This window comes from Chaetura pelagica, unplaced genomic scaffold (genome assembly GCF_000747805.2).
Source record: "Chaetura pelagica isolate M959 unplaced genomic scaffold, ChaPel_1.0 scaffold72, whole genome shotgun sequence".
Classification (NCBI taxonomy): Eukaryota; Metazoa; Chordata; class Aves; order Apodiformes; family Apodidae; genus Chaetura; species Chaetura pelagica.
Genome location: NW_009952560.1, coordinates 2,560,139 through 2,569,430, shown reverse-complemented (window position 1 = coordinate 2,569,430; position 9,292 = coordinate 2,560,139).

The window sequence follows — 9,292 nt, the reverse complement described above, 5'->3', positions numbered from 1 at the left end:
TGCAGCATCTTCCCCCGGGTGCCGGGGGCAGCCCCGGGGCGGCAGCTGCCCGAGGAGAAGTGCCCCGGCGCTGCTATTTTTACCAACACTGCTGCCGGAGTCCCTGGAGACCAGGCCTTTGCCAGCTGCGGTCTGTGTGCTACACAAGTGACATCATGCTTGGTGTGGCACAAGAGAGGTCGCAGCGTCCCCGGATCGGCCCCCGGTGGGGCTTCCCGGGCCCTGGCTGGTGCTTGGCGTTCGAGGCGGGCAGTTTCTGCACGTGGGGCGTTGAAACCAGACCCCTCCCGGGAGCAGGAGTAACTCGGCTGGTCTGTGTTGTTGCTCTAGCCCCTGGGCAAGGGTGTAGCAGCTTCCTCTTCTGCAGAGCACTAGGCCGAAGTCCCGGGTCAGAAGGTGAAATGTCAAGGGTTTTTTTTTGTGTTTCTCTACAGAAACTCCTGGGTTTGATACAGAAAAGTCAAGAGAAGTTTGAGACAGTGGAAGCAGCCGTGTAGTGAGCTGTAGGTCTCTAGCTTCAGATTATAATGCTCATTTTATAAGTCAAAAGAAATTTAAATCCTCCAGTTTAAAATATTATTTTAATGATACAGACAAATAAGTTGAATTCTCTGCCCCTTCCCCCACAATTTGCTAGAGGGAATCTGTCCACACTTCTTTCTGACCTCTGTCTTAGCATACAAAAAGAGGAAAGCTTGTCAGACTGGTGTCCTTAGCTTGCAGACAGCAGTTAGGCAAAGAATGGGATGGTACACCTGCCTTCCTGACATTGCCTTCCTGACGTTGCCTTCCTCAGGGCCTACTACGTGCTCCAGATAAGGATTTTCTGCTCATGTGTTTATGGTTACTTAAGGGTTACGCTGGGTGGCATAGAGAGGCCTTTGCTGAGTTAGGTGGTTGTAAACAAGCAGATACTGAGAGCTCTGCTTATAATCCATGAGAGGATTCTGCCTGGAGAGGATGTATTTTGTGACTTCATTCTTGCAGAGCACTCCCATTGATACTGTTTAAGATCTCATCTTGTTGGGATCCACGCCTCTGGCTTCTTGTAAACATTGTTTGCTGTGTAGCAGCATTGCTTGAATAGAAAATTAAGATGTTCTCCTGGATTCCTAGTTCTAGTTTCCTACTGAAAGACCAGTTAAAAGTGAGCCTTGTGCTTTGAAGTTGGGAATGTTGAAGGTAGGGGCAGAGGCATTGCCTTCACTTGATGAAGATGTCAAGTGCTGCTTTTAAAATTTATTTATTTTAAAGACTTTATTTGCAGGTCTCTCTTTTTATGGTGCCAGGATCAGAATAACTGGCAAAACTATATTGGTTTCTTGTGTCTTCTGGATCCACAGATTTTGAATATGTGCTTTCCATTCTTTGCTGTTGTAGCTTGAGTCAGGGTTGTATTGAGGAAGACAGCATCACTACCTGTAAATCCACATTCCCTCAAAGGCTCCTTGACTCATGGATTGAATACCTATTGCTAAGAGAATTTAATTAAGGAACTGGTCACTCTGGTGTAGGTCCTGGCTACCAGTTTAGAAAGTGGGAGCTCCTTGTTCTAGCATGGTACTACACAAGCATTGCAAGGATTACAGAGGAGTAAAAAGCATTTATTTGTTGTTCTTGCATCATAGCCTTGCCTTTGAATCTGTGTGTGGAAGCCTCTTGAAGAAGCACCAGTAAATCTGGGCTTTTATTGGGCTTTGGTCATTAACTGGCAGACTTTTGTTTGCTTGAACTTAAGCAGAGTCTTCATTAGAGGTCAGCTGTGAAGTGCTAGAGCAGTGGGCTTCAAGAGGGATCATGTAGTGGTCTCTGGAATGGATTAAATTGTGTGTTCAGTTCTCTCAGCTGCTTTTTAGTTTATCAATGATGTTCAAAGCAGAATGGCATAGCAGAGATTATTTATTGCTTCGAAACTGTAGCAAAATGTGCAGCTTCCTATTTTCCACTTCCATCCTGGAGACCTATGGGTTGGTCCTTCAGGGTGTTCCCTCTTTTCTGTGCTTTTTTGTGCAGAGGTCTTGTCTTCTAGGTCTAATCACAGTAACTAAAGGTTAAGGATGGGTTTGCTTTTCCTTCCAGAAGCCAAGTTGAGTCTATAGAAGAGATGGGCTATTCTGATTCCAGGATTTTTCTGTTCTTTCCAACAGGTCTTTAACTGGTAAATCAGCCTGTCTGTTGGTGGTGTGATGCTGATTGAGGATCAGGACCTCTTTTTCCTAAAACAAAGACATTTTACAGGTTGTCTTCTTTAGGGGGCAAGAAAGTAGAGTTTTCAGGTTGAGCAACTGCTCAGGAGCACTGGGTCCTGGTGCTGAACCACACACCCTGTTGCCCCCATCAGTCCCTGATCTTCATCCCGCACAAAGTCTGGCAGTTGGTTCTCTCTCTTGAGTCTGTTTTCTGCCATGTCTTACTTGCTTTTTTGTCCCTCCCTTGTCAGGGCAGGTGGTTCTTGCAGTACTGATTGTTCTTGTATTCTGGCTTGGTGACCTTCTCCTCACTAGCCATGTCTGCCAGGCCTGTCCAAGAGGGTTTCCACCTGCTGGCACAGGATGTGTTGGACATCAGGAGCAGCTTTGTCTGCAGAAGTGTCACTGGACTGGCCAAGCCACTTAAGGCTGCAGGAAATAACATAATTAATGAGACTTAGTTCTCCCTCGTCTTGTACCTGACAATCTCAAATCACTTGACAATGCTAATTAAAGCTAATCACACTCCTCTGTTTTTAGTAAATAGCTATTATCCCTGCTTCACTCTTGCTTTAACAAATGATAGTGCCAGGCAGTGTGAGTCACTGGGAGTTATGGGAATGCAATCATAAGAGCTGCCTTCCGGTCTCTTCACTCATTCTTACATGTCTGACTGGAGATTGTTTCTTTCCTACCTGTTCAGATGTTGGTATAGCCTGGTTGGATGTTTTGCTGACTCACAAAAATGGATCTTTTATACTATTTTTTTTTTTACTTCTGATATGACTGTGTGCAGAGCTGAACTCCCGAGGTCGAGCAAAGGCTATTAAAAGTTTCAAAAGCCAAGGATGCTTTGAATTTGCCCTTCAGAGAACTTTTTGATCTGCTGAGAGGGAAGGCAGTGTGGTGTCAAAGCTGCACTCTCCTGTTTCACATTGGCAGTGGCTTCACTGTGAGGACAAAAATGTAGCATGGTCTGACCTAGACGTTGCATTCCACAGCATAGAACTCAGGAAGACTGTAGTTTCACTGATGAAATATGACTAAAGGATAGCTCTAGCAATATGTTATTAAAAACAGATTTTTCCAGCATCACAAAAAATGATGGAGTTAATAATTAACTGGGGGGGGGGAGATCTTAATGAGAATCCCAGGAACTCCCAGCTCAAGCATGTGTCAGTAGGCACAGAACTGTGAGAGGTGAGTCAGTTCTCATACCTTGGCACTGACATGCAGGCTCGTGAGGATATCCAGGAGGAACTGATGACAGAAACTGGCAAGGTAGCAGCTGAATTAACCATCTTAAACTAGATTCAAGTTAGAAAATATCTGTCATGTGAAGACTGAAGCTGGCTTGTTTCAAGTTTTTGGTGGTGAGCTGTGATGCTTTGCTGTATGCATGTTTCCTCCTGCATTTGGTGGCTCCTGCTGGTACCTGTTGTGACTGGTTATTGAGTTCAGCTGTGATGGAGTCTACCTGCAAAGCAAAGGTGGGCAGCTTGCAGCTATAATGCTTGCCATGCTGCTTGTTATCAGCAGCACAGGCTCTTCTGCATTGGAAAGATATTGCTGCCAGGCAACTTGGAGGAGAGTGGGAAGATAATTCAGCCGGAGGTGTCAGTTATTCCTCAGTAGATGCTGAATCTTGCAGTCCATGTTCATGTGGTTTCTGAACCAGGCCTGGAAAAGGTAACAAATTTTGAAGGCAGCCCTATGAGATGATGTCTGTCTTATCTGTCCTGTGCCTTTTGAGATGAGATTGTAAAAGAAAGAATGTGATTAATATTTCCAGAATTATTTCCCTTCTGTGCTTCCCAGTGGTGTCTGTGGTGTGTCCAAGTGGAATGTTTTGAACAGAGTGCTCTGTTCTGAACTGCAGTGAGAGATGAGTTAGCAGTTCTGACTCTGCGTGGTCCGAGTCCAGCCTTAGATCTGTAAATAAAGTCAGAAAGTTCCCATGGTCATCTGGTCTCTGTAGTCTGCAGCCAGGAAACAAGCATCTTCACTAACTGACTTTAACCTGTTCCTTCTCCTTCCAGTCAGTTGTGCACCGTGGTTCAGTATAAGGAAGCTTTTCCTTTGAATGCAGGAGTTCTCTGGACTTGCTGCTCACCTCACAGTTGCACTTGAGGACTTGAAAAGGCACTGGTGTGGATGCTGCCTATTAAAAAAATAAGTTTAACTGTTTAATTTTATTTAATCTTCGAACTGACAAGGAGGGAAATCAACGAGGTAAAGAGCCATTGAAAAAATATTTTCAAAAATTACTTTGGTTTTGATAAGTTATGGATTAATATAATGACAAAGCTAGAGAAACTAAAAAATAATAAAAATCCATCCCAAAGTGCGTTTTAATGATTTACTGTTTGTTCCTTTTAAGTTTCAACTCATTTTTATGTACCTTCCCTGTCATCTTCTTAGAAAGCTTCAGAGAGACACCAGGAAGAGTGCTGAGTCTGTTTATTATGAGAAGAGTTGGGATACACCACAGACTGACATACTGCCTGTTCTTTACAAAAATAATACACAACACACTCAAAAACCCCCTTTAAAACATTATTAATATAATTGCAGTGACTGTTTTGACAGTTTTAATACTGATAGCTGTTCAGCAGAGTAATAGCTGATGTTTTCCCACGTGGGCTGGCCATGGTACGTGGAGCACGGCAGGTGCAGCGTGGTTGGTGTCCTGCCTGTTCCTCATCCACTAGGGCCGGAAAGTATTTAATTGCTTCTGGCTGAATCTTTTTTATGCCCTCTAGTGGTTACCTGGCAATTGTCTGCGATGCCGTTTGCGTCAGTATCACCTTTTTGTGTCGATCCCTTCAGATACTTTTTCCCCCAGAACCATCAAGTGCTCCTCAGGGGTGAAGGGTGCACAAGAGAGAACCAGGACCTGCAGAAATGAAGTGTCTTGCTGGGAGATAAGCAGAGCAGTAAAGGGGGTTCAATGGGTTTCTAGTTGAAGGTGGTCTGTGTGAGAAACCTGCTCCATGCTATTCTTTGTATTGTGGTTCTCTCCATGTAGCTGGTAAGATCTAAATGTAGAGAATTGCTACTGGCCATCTTCCATCTTTTCTCTTGTTATTTTCCTGTCTCCAAGGGCTTGCAAGGTTTGGAGAATGAGCTGAAGGAGCTCAGGCATTGGAGAACACTTACAGTTCATGGATCATTAATGACTTTTGTTGATCATGCTGGTACAGCAGAGCTGCAAGCAGTGATGCCTTACCAAGAGTTTGAAATTGGTGCATTTCAGAAACTTGATACCAAAGAAGTAAGGGTACATTGTGTACACCCACATGCTGTTTAGTTGTCTTGTTTTTCCCTTGTGTTCTGTGTTTAAATTTAGGATGGTCATCCTTTCTTATAGGCCGTTTCACAACATACATCCTCCCCTCAGATGATCTGCCTTCATCTTTTCCAAAACAGTCCTTTGTGGTAGTGAGGATCTTCAGAGCTGTCCCAAAGCAGGATCTCTTGTTGTGATACTACATCATCAGAGTAGGGAGGATCTTTAGCTATGCCAGGTCTTGCTGAGGGTTCAGCACCTAAAATTTTGACACAAACTTCGATTCCATAATGAAGACTGGCAAAACTGGGCATTAAACCCAGACTCCAGCATATCACCTTAGAAACTAGCCTTCCTCTTTCAAGCTGCAATGCATTAAGCAATGCTAGGACAGTTTCCATGTCAAGAAAACCCTGCTTAGTAAGTGTGCTTTCCTCAGGCATTTTCTGGGACTCATGCTGAGACCCTGAAACACCACAGGCTGCCACCGTTTGTGACCTTGTAGAAATGTAAAACTCTCCAAACCCAATTCCTCTTGTGCTTTCATTGCACTCATACATCTCCACCTCTTTCTGTACTTATGAGACACCAAAGAAGAAAGGTTGGGTTTCAAAATAGATGGATTTTTTCAAAGCTGCTACAGGCAGCATTCTGTAGCATTTGGTGTGTTCTAGTAAGTATTTAACAGACTAACTGTTGCTTATCTTAAAAATCAGTTAATCCATAGAACAATGCCTCAGACTCAACAAACCTGTTGTTTGTCCTCCCAGAGAGAACAGGAGCATTTGCATCTGAGCTGCACTGCACCTGGGTTTTATGCAAAGTTAGGCTTGTGTGTGATGGTTTTTTGTTCTCTGCCAGTTGGCATATGGACTCGTGCAAGCAGTAGCCTTGTGTAGCAAGTGTTTGGCACAGACTTAGCATTTCTGCCTTTTTATGTTTCCTGACCTGCTAACGGCTTCATGTGAAATGTGGTTGTTGGGCAGGTGGAGGGTAAACACAACCCAAAAGTTGTTTGAGCAGCAAAAATGTGTGTTATGGTTTTTCCTTTGTGGAGGTGGCATCTGCCAGCAGGATGAAGCAGAGCAGCCCCAGCATGGGCAGTGCATGTGAGCAGGACATGCAGCTGATTCCCTCACCAGTAACCACAGTAAACAACGTTGACAAGATTTTGCCTGAGAACTCAGTCACTTTATCTAAAATCAGTTTTCTGGCTTCTGGGAATTAATTCCCATGCACAGACTTCCTTCTCTTGAAGAATGATGTAAGAAAAATACTGGATTATGTGACTGGTGACAGATAATCCTCTCTCTAACAGTTGGGCATGATGATAAAGTAATCAAAGCTTTCTTTTTTTTTCAAGTGAATGGAGTGACTCCACTAATGCCCCCATCAGTGATGCTGATGAACATGAACTCATCATTCTGAGAACACAGAGACACAGCCTAAAATCATCACCATGCCTTTGTTCTACAGAACAATGAACACACTGATAGCTGTTAAATGTTTTTTTTTTAATTCAAATGTGTTTGCTACTAGGACAGAAAAAAATACTGGAGGTTGTTTTTTGCTTAGTTGAGAGCCACAGATCTTCTTTAATATATTTCAGGATGATACTCAAGACAGAAATGGGTCCTTACAAGCTAGTAACAGTACTCATGGGATGTAAGAATGCATTGCCTGTTGTTTTTCCCTCCTCTCCCTTATCACGATGAGGATGGAGTTTTGGATTGGTAGCACAAACAAGTGATCAGACTGCTGAATGCTGGGCGAAGGGCTTGGCCTTTTTGAAGTGTGACTATCATGTATGAATGAGCTTATCTGAAGTTGCTTTTCAGGGCAGTTTCTTACCTGAGTTTCCCACCAAGATCTTAGCTCATGAATCTTTACTCTTGCCTTAAGCAAAGAGATCAATGTGGTTTACTTTCTAAGCATGGTTCTGAAACAGGAATTGCAATTAATCTTAATCTGTGCTCTGATAAAATTTCATTTGGCTTTTATTTTTTTGTTTGCTTCTAAAAGGTCAAATGTTTTTGCTGACATTAAATGTGTTCTGAGGTCAAATAAATGAATGCTTATTAAATGCTTTTGCAGAAAGCTGCATGGAGCAGATCATTTGTGTGTGTGTTAATTTCTTTGTTATATAAATTCAGTTGTAATATTTCTGTTTTACTTGTTATTCTAGAGCATTGATACTTAGAAAACCTGGGCAGAGGGGTCAGCAGTGAACAAAAGAAGGGATTGCTCTTATAATATTCTGTTTGGGTATCGTCTGTATTTCCGTTTGGTTCTGAGGATTCTTGTGGACTATTTCTCCAGCTCTTATGCTGCAGTGCTAGGAAGCTGATGAGAAAATAAATGTTTGTCATAACAGTATGGTAGGGAAGTAGTTAAACTGGTGTTAGTATATTTACCTATCCATGCTGAAGAAAGGAGAGAGAGGATTGCACCATTTCATTACAAATCAATGAAATCTAAGGTTTAGACAGTCTGTTTTCACATTCAGAAATGGGGTATATGCCAGTTCGTTCTTTGTGCTTTCCTCCAGATGGTCTGTCCAACATAATCTGTTTCTCTCAGACAGGTCTTGGTGCTTTGCCTTGGAATCCAATTGCATTTGGCCCCAGGAAGAGCACACTTAGTCTCCTGCTTCCGTGCGCTTGGAGGACAAGGCTCATAGCTGACAGATTCCAGGCTCTGAGATCTGTTACTGCTGGGATATAGGGTATCAGCTGCTGGGTCAGGGGTTTGGAATTCCGGGGTTGTTCTGCTGTCTTGTGACTCTAAAGGTCAATGGGACAGGATACAGGTGAAGGCTGCCTGATTCTTTTTGCTTCTGCAGTTGGTGTAAGGGATCTTGCTGAAATGCTGAGATGCAGCTGTGTACCAAGCAGTGCACAGGCAGCCTGCTGGGCCACAGGGTGCCCAGATGAATTCCTGAAAAGACCCGTTTTGGCTGAAGAAGAGGTTTAGCTCCTAAACAAGCTGGGAAATGAGCCCTTCTGTGTGAGGATGGGTCTTCCAAAGCTCTCACTGTAACTTTAATTGGAAAAGGTTAATCTGATTAGTTGGTGTTTGCAAAGAGCTTTAAGGATGAAAACTGCTATGTAAGTGCTGACTATGATGATGATGATAGATGTGCTTTATCAGCAGTTTGCAGGATGAGTAAGACTCTCTTCTCCCATCTGACAGTGAGGGAGCTGCCTGCTGGAGAGCAGAAGAAAAATAGTTCAGGAAAAAGAAAAAAAATTGATGTCCTGTTGTCTTGCTGATGTCTGCCTCTTGTTGAGTACCGTGCATGTTCATTATATGTTGAACCTCTGGGCCAGGCGATGTCCATGTGAGCACATGACAACCAGTGCTTGGAGGAGCTGTTTCCTGGAAATCCTGTGGATAGCTTGCCTGGCTTTCCAGTATTGTCCAGCTGGCAGCAGGTTCAGTGGGTGATGCTTTCAGAAATGCTGGAGCAACCCTTGAATCTTCTTTTTCAACAGCTAGATGTTGACTGAGGAGCAGAAGTGTTGAAGCTGGGTTTCTATAAATGGTGCCTTGATATCTAAGTGATTAGGTTTTTTTGCAGCTCTCACTGTCTGACAGTGATCACACATGAGCCTTTCCAGCAAACAGCAGTAATGGCTTCACAGGCTGATTGTTGTTGTTGTCTTTGTATGACTTGAATAGTTTTGTCCCAGTGAGGTACTTCTGATTGATGCTAATGCTGGACAAAAGATATTGTCTAAATGGGATGCTTCGGAGTTGTGCAGAACTGCCTCCTGTAGCAGTTTGCCGGGGCCCTGCCTTCAGTTCCCCAGCT